Source organism: Hylobates moloch, unplaced genomic scaffold (assembly GCF_009828535.3).
Source record: "Hylobates moloch isolate HMO894 unplaced genomic scaffold, HMol_V3 SCAFFOLD_17, whole genome shotgun sequence".
Classification (NCBI taxonomy): domain Eukaryota; kingdom Metazoa; phylum Chordata; class Mammalia; order Primates; family Hylobatidae; genus Hylobates; species Hylobates moloch.
The window spans coordinates 59,355,857-59,365,661 of NW_026652292.1; positions in this window are offsets into that span (position 1 = coordinate 59,355,857).

Here is a 9,805-nt window from a genome sequence, read left to right on the forward strand (position 1 = left end):
AAAGAGATCATGAAATCTGTCCTTCAACATGTACCCCTTCACCTTTCTCCTGCCCCTACAAATATAAAGGGGAGAAAGAGAGAATTTCTTTGACAAGGGTCGTCAACTGAATGGGCAGGGAATTCTGCGCCACTTCCCTTTTCCTTCACCATGAAACCACACCTTTCAAACCTTGCATCTAGAAACATTTGCAGAGGGTGGTGTTTTTTTTTGTTGTTTTTTTGTTTTTTTTTTTTTTGAGACGGAGTCTCGCTCTGTTGCCCAGGCTGGAGTGCAGTGGCACAATCTCGGCTCACTGCAAGCTCCGCCTCCCGGGTTCACGCCATTCTCCTGCCTCAGCATCCCGAGTAGCTGGGACTACAGGCGCCTGCCGACACGCCCGGCTAATTTTTTGTATTTTTAGTAGAGACGGGGTTTCACCATGTTAGCCAAGATGGTCTCGATCTCCTGACCTCGTGATCCGCCCGCCTCGGCCTCCCAAAGTGCTGGGATTACAGGCTTGAGCCACCGCGCCCGGCCTGAGGGTGGTGTTTCTGTCACAGGGAAAATTGACCCTTCCTCTCATGGGATCTCAATCTTGGAAACTCCTGGATTCAGGGTTTGTTTCTGGTGTCTAGTGTCGTGAAGTGTTAAGAAAGAGCCTGACTGGATCCAGGTTTCCAAGGATAGAGAGTGTCTTAGCTAGTTAGGGTTTCTATAACAAAAATACAGACTGGGTGGCTTAAACATTAGAAATTTATTCCTCACAGTTCTGAAGACTGGGACTTCCAAGATCAAGCTTGGAGGCCCCTCTTCCTGGCTTGCAAAAGGGTGGCTTCTTGCTGTGTCTTCACATGGTGGAGAGAGGAATCATCTCTCTAGTGTCTCTTCTTATAAGGGCACTGGTTCCATTCATAGGGACTCCAACCTCATGACTCAATTACCTTTGAAAGGCCTCCAGAGACCATGACATAGTGGATTAGGGTTTCAACATATGAATTTGGGAGGGGACACAGCGTTCAGTTCACAGAAGAGAGGCAAAGAGGGATGGCTCCATCAATCCAGTAGACATTACAGGAAGTAGCCAGGCCTGGTCACCCTAGGGCAGAAGGAAGTCACATGTGCTATTCTGCCAGAGCAGGAGCTGACCAGGGAATGCGTCTTCACACCAGAACATGGTGCAGTATTGGAGGTCCTCACACAATGTGTGTGCATGGGTTTCTGGAAAACCACGAAGTTGCCCTAAAAGAGAAGGGCTCAGCATTTGCCAAAGATCCTTTGACCATTGAAGAATTACAAATGACACCACTTTTGCCCCTTTACCACTGACCTCTCCTTCCATCCTCAAGAGGAAGAAATAGAACAAAGAAGAGAGTAAGAGAGAGAGAGAGAGAGAGAAAGACCACCAGCTTCTTCTCGCTGCAGATGCCTTGCCTGGGACTTGTCTGATTTAGAGGAAAAGAGAGAGGCTTCAAACTGAATGTGAGATGAAAGTTTGGATTTGTATCATACTAAATACCTGAAGATGAAGTTGTCCTAATGAAGAGACGAAATAGGCAGGAAAGATGTGGGGAAAGCTATCGGTTGGGCAGAGATATCATGGCTGGGGCAGAATATCTAACAGACAGAGAGTGAAGACAGAGGTAGAAGAAAAACAAAGCTGTTTCTTGATTGTTCTACACCTTTCAATAAACTAGTTACATGTGAGGAGTGTCTGACAAACAGTAGGTGCTTAATGAGTGATAGCCATTGTAAGTGATGTCTAAGACACTAATTTCAGTTATTAACCTGGTCCAGCTGGTCTTTTTTATTTTTATTGGGAGCACTCTAAATCAGAATTAACTTTGTTACTTATAACCCAAAATGTCACAGTTGCTGACCAGTTGGCCTCTCCCCCTCCCAATTCTCTCTCTCCTCCACTTGACTCCACTCTCTGGTAACAGACTGGCCTTACCAATATAAGGTTTGGATCATTTTTCTCCCTGCCCAGTGGCTCCCCAGTGCTTAGTGGTTCGATTTCCTTAGCCTGGCATCCAGGTCCCCAGCAAGCAAGAGTCAGTCTCCCTTCCCTATCAGTCAATTTCCTCTTCTTTTCAGAACAGAATGATTTGCTGTTCCCAAGCACTTCCTTGCATGCATGCCTCCCTCAATTTGGGGCACTCTCCTCTCTTTAGCACTTCCTGATAAAATCTTATCATTCTTCATAGCTCTGCTCACCTGTTAACTTCCCCATAAAACCTCCAAAATTCTCTATCAGAAAAGATGTCTCTTCTTTCTGAGCTCTCATAATGCTGTCCTTGTATATTTCTTGTCATCTAACAACAGCTCAGTCCCCCCACCCTACTCCTTATTGCTTGCTCATGAACTCCATAATGGTACAGTACAGGTATTGACAGTTGCTATGGTTTGAATGTGTTCCCCAAAAAGCATGTGTTGAAAACTTAATCCTCAGTGCTACAGTGTTGGTAGGTGGGGCCTAATGGGAGTGCTTGGGTCATGGGAGCACTGCCCTCACAAATCGATTAGTGCCATTATTTCGGGAGTGGGCTCCTTATAAAAGGACAAGTTTGGCCCCCTCTTGCTTGCTCTCTCTCTCACCCTCTCTTTGCCCTTCTGCCATGTTATGACCCAGCAAGAAGGCCCTTACCAGATGCAGGGCCCTCAGTATTAGACTTCCCAGTCTCCAAAATTGTGAGCCAATACACTTTTTTTATTATAAACTACCTAGTCTCAGGTATGCTGTTATAGCAGTACAAAACAGACTGAGACAACGGCATTATGTTCAGAGAAAAAGAGCCTATGTCCAGGAGATAAATCATGATAAATCTGTGCCAGACACGATAATCTTATTCCCTTTTGCTAGTTATTGGTTTAGGGGTAGGTTTGTGTCCCAGTCTGGCCAGGGATGCTTAACAACTTGCTCTCCAATTGAAAAAGAAAAAAAAATTCTAATTTATAGCCAGTTTGCTGATTTCCATTGTATAAATACTATCACAGACAATTTCAAGTCACCAGCATGGCCTCACTGAACAGGGAGCTGGGAGAGACGTGCTGTAGCACATTATTTTATAGTATTTCCACCACGCAGATGCAAGAAACATAAATAACAAGAGCATAGATGATAGCTACCTGTAGTAAAATAATTAAAAAGTGATGCTGATATACTTGGATATTTGTCCCGGCCCAAATCACATACTGAAATGTAATCCTCAATGCTGGAATTGGGGCCTGGTGGGAGGTGATTGGATCATGGGTGAGGATATTTCATAAATGGTTTAGCACCATCCCCTTGGTGCTATCCTCATGATAGTGAGTGAATTCTCACAAGATCTGGTCATTTAAAAGCGTGAGGCACCTACTTCCCCTCTCTCTCTCTTGCTCCTGCTTTTGCCTGTACAGCCTGCAGAACTGTGAACCAATTAAAACTCTTTTCCTTATAAATTACCCAGTCTCAGATATTCCTTTATAGAAATGCAAGAGTGGCCTAATATGGATGCATTTTGAGTATCAACTACCAAGTTTTCTGGAAATTTAACAACTGGCCCTTGCAAGTCAATACAAGCCAACCCTAACACACCACTGGCTCTAGCCAATGAAAGTAAGAACTCTGCTTGAGGTTTCTGGCTTTATTCATCAGTGTTTGTTGCCTTGTGCTTCAATAACAAGCAACCCCCAAATCTAGCACAGAACGTCATACATGAAGGTGTCATGATGGCCTCGTGCACACCCATGCACAGAGAGACAATCATGTGAACAGCCAGCAAGAAGGCGGCCAACTGCAAGCCAAGGAGAAGGCCCTTACCAGAAACCAACCTGCTGACACCTTGATCTTGGACTTCCAGCCTCCGGAACTGTGAGATAATACATTTCTGTTGTTTAAGCCACCCACTAATGTGCCTCTGCTCCCTGAGGGGTGCGGGGTTCAAATGTCCACTCATTCCGAAGGCCCAGAACCAGCCCAAGATGGTCAGAGAAGATGGAACCTTAATAATGCCCCTTACGTGGCACTAGCAGGAACCACTGAAAACTTGAGCCAAGTCCTCACATCTGTTCTTTGATCTCTTCTTCATCAACTACTTCTGTCTTTCTCTCCTGTTCTCTAATTTCAATGACTTTCCTCAAGCACAGAGGCAGCAGCTGCAACAAGAGCACAGCCAGTTGAGGCAAATATACAAGGTGGGCAAGAGAGAACACAAATGGCTAAGGGACTTTTAGCCAGCTGAAAAATTCTCCAGGGGTGGAGCAAACAGATCCCAAGACCTAATTCTGCAGGTGTTTTCTTGGGCACCTTCCAGGTGTAAGGTTGCCAGATAAAATACAAAGCGCCATTTCAATTTGAATTTCAGATAAACAGTGAATAATGTCTTAGTATAAGTACATCTTGGGCAATGTTGTATTTTTATTTGTGTACTCGGGCAACTTTAACCAGGGGCTGTCAGTGGGGTGGGTGTAAGGCAGCAGAGAAGAAAGACTGAGAGATGAGAAATTACATACGAATGAGGGCCGTACTACAGCTGCGCATGCAAAGGACATGACTGGGGTAGTCACATAAAAGGCACTGCGCTCATCTGGAAGGAAAGAAAGGAGTGCCTCTGGGCAATGAGTCTCTGTCACCTTCCCAGACCTCTGGCCCTCATTTGGAGTCAAGTCCAAGAATCCTAGCTGTGGCGTTTTCCTATGGCTGCTGTAGCAAATGACCACAAACAGTGGCTTAAAACAGATTCGTGATCTTACAGTTCAGAAGTCTGAAATGGGTTCCAGTGGGCTAACCTCAGGATGCCAGTAGGACTGCATTTCTTCTAGGAATTCTAAGGGAGAATCCATTTCTTACCTTTCTCAGTTTCCTGAGGCTTCCTTCAGGATCCTTGACGTGTGACCTCTTCTTTCATCTTCAAGGCCAGCATCAGCACAGCATCTTCAAATCATCAAATCTCTCTCTCTCCCTCCCCCTCCCTTCCCATTCCTCTCCCTCCTCCCCTCCTCTCTCTCCTCCTTCTCCTCTACACCTTCTCCTCCTCCTCCTTCTTTCTTCTTCTTCCTCCTCTTCTTCCTCTTATTCTTCTTCCTCTCCTTCTTCTTCTTCCTCTTCTTCTCCTCCTCCTCTTCTCCTTCTTCTTCTTCTTTTACCTCTTTTCCTCTTCTTCTTCCTCTCCTTCTTCTTCTTCCTCTTCTTATTCTCCTTATTCTCCTCCTCCTCTTTCTTCTTTTTCTTCTTCTTCTTCTTTTTCTTCTTCTTCTTCTTCTTCTTCTTCTTCTTCTTCTTCTTCTTCTTCTTCTTCTTCTTCTTCTTCTTCTTCTTCTTCTTCTTCTTCTTCTTCCTCTTCTTCTTTTCTTCCTCTTCTTCTTCTTCTCTTCCCTTCTTTCCTTCCTTCCTTCCCTCCTTCCTCTTCTTCTTTTCTCTCTCTCTGTGCTTCCACCTACCTGTCTCCCTCTCTGACTCTGACTTTGACTCTCCTGCCTCCCTTCTATAAGGACCTTTGTGATCGGCGACATTGGCCTGCCTGGAGAATGGTAACAGTGGCAGGCTCTGGGGACTAGGGTACGGTTATCTTTAGCGGGGGGGTGCATTATTCTATCTTCCAACATTGTTTCTCTCCTGTGACATTTTCCACCTGTCAAAGCTATTGTTAGGAAAAAACAGTTTGACCAGTGTCCATGGCTCCTAGATATATACAAAGACAGTGCCAGCAAATCCAGGTTCTCAGTTTGGTGAGTATTACTAACCTCATTTTATAGTTGAGACTTTAAGAGATCAAGAAGCCTGCCCAGAGTCACATCCCTGGTGAGAGCAGAGCAGGAATTTACACCTTTGGAACACACGTATTCATTGTCCCCAGCCCCAGAAGAGGGGCAAGTGAGCAAGGCTCAGGACTGGGACTCACCAAAGGCTATACCCTTGCAGGGATCTGAGTCCTCTCTAAGGAACTGGGCAGGTACCTAGGTCTGGACTCTTCTGGCAAATTCTTTGAAGTGCAAGAAGTGCTGCCAAACAGGGAACAATTTACTGTGGAGTGGGCACGTGGGAAGCCTGAGTGAATGGGGCCACCAGGCTCCAGTGATGATGCAGCCTCCACCTGTGCCTATAGGTGGGAAGTACGATCCTCAGCCTCACACCCATGGACACATGGCTTGGCATTTGCCATTCTTAACTCCCAGATGCCATGCCACCCTGCCCTATGAAAATGAAGGCCTTTATAATTAGATAAATAGCACTACTTCCCCAGACCAAAGCAATATTGCAAGGACTCCCTGGTAAAAGTCACAAAAGAAAACTAGCGTTCTCAAACATGAATGTGCACAGAGAGCATGGGAAGGGTTTAACTGAAATTCAGATTGCTGGGTCTCATCCCTAGGGCCTGGTGTGGGGCTGAGGAATACGCATGATTAGCAAGCTTCCAGCTGATGTGGATGCAGGTGGTTCATGGATGCACTTTCAGAATTCCTGTTCTGGAACTTCCTGCTCCTCAGCAGTCTTTTGTTTGCCTGTTTTTTGTTTTTTGTTTTGTTTTTGAGACAGAGTCTCACTCTGTCACCCAGGCTGGAGTGCAGTGGCGCGATCTCAGCTCACGGCAGGCTCTGCCTCCTGGGTTCAAGCAATTCTCCTGCCTCAGCCTCCCAAATAGCTGGAATTACAGGCGCACACCATCATACCTGGCTGAGTTTTGTATTTTTAATAGAGATGGGGTTTCAGCATGTTGGCTAGGCTAGTCTCGAACTCCTGGCTTCAGGTCATCCACCCGCCTCAGCCTCCCAAAGTGCTGGGATTACAGGCATGAGCCACCACACCCCGCCTCTTCAGCAGGTTTGACTCCCTGTTTCCCAAGAGGAGGATTTATGGGATTGTGGATCTCACTACCACTCCCTGCCTGTGAGCCACTGGAGGGGCCCCCGAGTCACAGGCTGGGACTGACCCAGGACTGCAGTGGTCCAAGGGCAGGGAAGGAGTATCAGCCTTCCTATTCCATAAACATTATGGGACAGATGAGGAATGCTGGCATTGCCCGGGAGACAGGTGACATGGATTTGGGGAGACACAAGTTGTATGATGTCACTCACATTCTCAGCACCAGCCTCTGACTCTCCCTCTCAGGCTGGACTCAAGAGGCCCATCGCCAAACCACTGAGACCTGCATAGTAACGGCGGGGTGGCTGGGGAGAGCACACCACAAGCTGAGGCCCTATCCTCGCTAATTTACAGAGTGTTCCTGTGGTGAAAAGGGGACAGGTAGCATTACAGGGAGGACTCCAGAGCCAGACTACCAAGTTTACTCCCAGATTCTTACCCTTGCTGGCTGTGGGCCCTTGGACAAGTTAATAACCTCTCTGTGTCTCCATTTGATTGTCTATGAAGTTGGGGGAGGAGAGCAGTGTCTATTTCAAAGGGAATTGCAGAGAATGAATGACATCATCTTTTCAAAAAGCACTTATCATACCAAAGGTGCTCAAAAATCTTAGCTAATGGGCCAGGTGCAGTGGCTCACGAGTCTCTACTAAAAATACAAAAATTAGCCGGGCGTGGTGGCATGCACCTGTAATCCCAGCTACTCAAGAGGCTGGGATTCACTTGAACCCAGGAGGCAGAGGTTGCAGTAAGCCAAGATCGCTTCACTGCACCACAGCCTGGGCAACAGTGCAAGATTCTGTCTCAAAAATAAATAAATAAATAAAATAAAATAAGTTAGCTAACTAAAATTACTAGTCAATGAGACAAGACATGGTTGGATGGTTGGAATTGTCAGTTTTGCTTCTGGCAAGCCCATAAAGAGGAACGTGGCACAGAGGAGATGCTCAATAAATATTTCTCGAATTTTGCAGAGAGTGTTGGTAGAGTTTTGCAGTGCATGGATTTGCACCTGTGCCCCCCGGTCTGTGTGTTGGTAAATCTTCCTTGCATGTTCTTCCTGTCTCCCCGCTTAGGTCCAAAGCTGGAAGAGCAAGTTCAGTGCCTTTTGATCTTCTCCATCGTCCTCAGCACAGGGTCTGCCCAGGGTGAGTCCCAATGTCATGGGCCAGCCCCCAGACATCACTTGAACAAAAGCCAGATAGAGGTAGATCCCATAAGACAGTTACATCATTCCCCTAAACCTTCCTCTCCTTCTTTGAAAGTGGGCTCCCAGGGTTTCCTCCCCTATGAAAGTGGAAACTCAATGTTGCTGATTCCTCACTCAGAGACTCCTTCACTACCCTAAATACTCTACCTGTAAACACATGGGGCCCTCCCCTCCTTTCTTACCCAGTCCCCAAAGGGCACCAGGCTGGATCTGCTGTTGGAGAAGAAGGGAGGTGACAGGAAGCCTGTTCCTGCTTCTCACAGGCATTGGGCAGGGCAGGTATCCATGCTACCCACGTCTCTCCCACTGAGTGAATTTGCACAACGTGAGCTGGGTCCTGCTGATTCACTGGGGGCGAGGACTGCTCTTGCCCACTGTAATCGGGAGCCAGCACCACCCGGGGAAGCAGAAAGCCGCTGCCATGCCTCACAGCCCTTTAGGGTTCCCATTCCTCCTGTTTACCTAAGTGGGTGCCTGTGAACCCAGCTGCCTGCAAATTGCAAGATCAAAGCCAAAGGTAAGAGGCACTGCGCATGTGCGCTGCAGGGCAAACAGGAAAATGTGTTTAGGTTTTGCTGTTGTCAGTTTTGATCTGTCAATTTCTGATTTTTAGCTTGGCAGTAACAAAATACACTTATTAACTATGAAAATAACCTTTCTATTGAATCTCCTGCAGGGAAAGGAAAATCTCATTAAGGTGAGTCTGAAACTCTAGCTCCCAGGTCCCTGAACCCTTGTTTGTTTAAGGGGATTTTTGAAAAATTCCAGTATACTGAGCGACAGCTAGGTTTTCTATGGGGGTAGGGGGTGGCCCTCAGTATTCAAACGAAGAATATAAAGGTCCAGAGAGGGAAAGGGAATCTGAACCATTTTAGGCCAAGGAAGTAGAGTAAATGGGACCTGGTGTCCTAGAGTTCAAAGTGAGTGGTGGAAATAGAGGAGCATTTAGAAGAGAGGAGTTATTTGCAGAATAAAATTATAGTGCATTGACAGGGTAGAGGGGGCAACACGATGTAAAGACCCTTGACCTTAGTTAACGTTCAATGTCCTAATTCTGTGAGGACCCAAGGAAACTAAAAGGGATGAATGCAATGCAAGATATGTTGTGAGGCTGGTAAAGGTGGCCTTTGATATGCAGGCTGCCTGTGGAAGATTCAATTATTGCTCAGCAAACATCACCACTAGCACCTCCATGGGAGGCATACACTTCCCTCTCCCAGCAATATTGGGATTGACTGTGTGACTTGCTTTGGCCAAAAGAATGGGGGTTCAAAGTGACAGTGGGCAAGTTTTAAGCCTAGAACTGAAGAGACATGAGTGGAAACACTCAGTATGAAGCTGGTCCAAGAAGGACAAGAGAGATCCAGGGCCAGATCAGGTTCTTATCTGCAGCTTGGAGCCAAGCCTAAAACAGATCAGCTGAACCCAAGCTGACCAATGGCCACATGAGGGAAAAATAAATTCTCAATGTATGTCACTGAGTCTGGATGTTTTTGTTACACAGCATTACTATAGTGGTAGCTGACTGATACACTGTCCTTTCTTTATTTCCTTCCACCTCTCTCTGTATGTCTCCCAGTCTTTCTCGTCTGCCTTCTCCCTACCAAAACTTTTCAACCTAAAAGTCTGGGGTTGAGCTTTCACTTCTTAGACTGAATTTCAGTTACAGACTTTCTCCTCCCAAACGTATGTGCTTTTCAAGTCTTGTCTCTTTGCATAAAGAAAGACTTTGCTATTAGGATTTGAGAAATCAGCAATCTCATGAGAATGACATT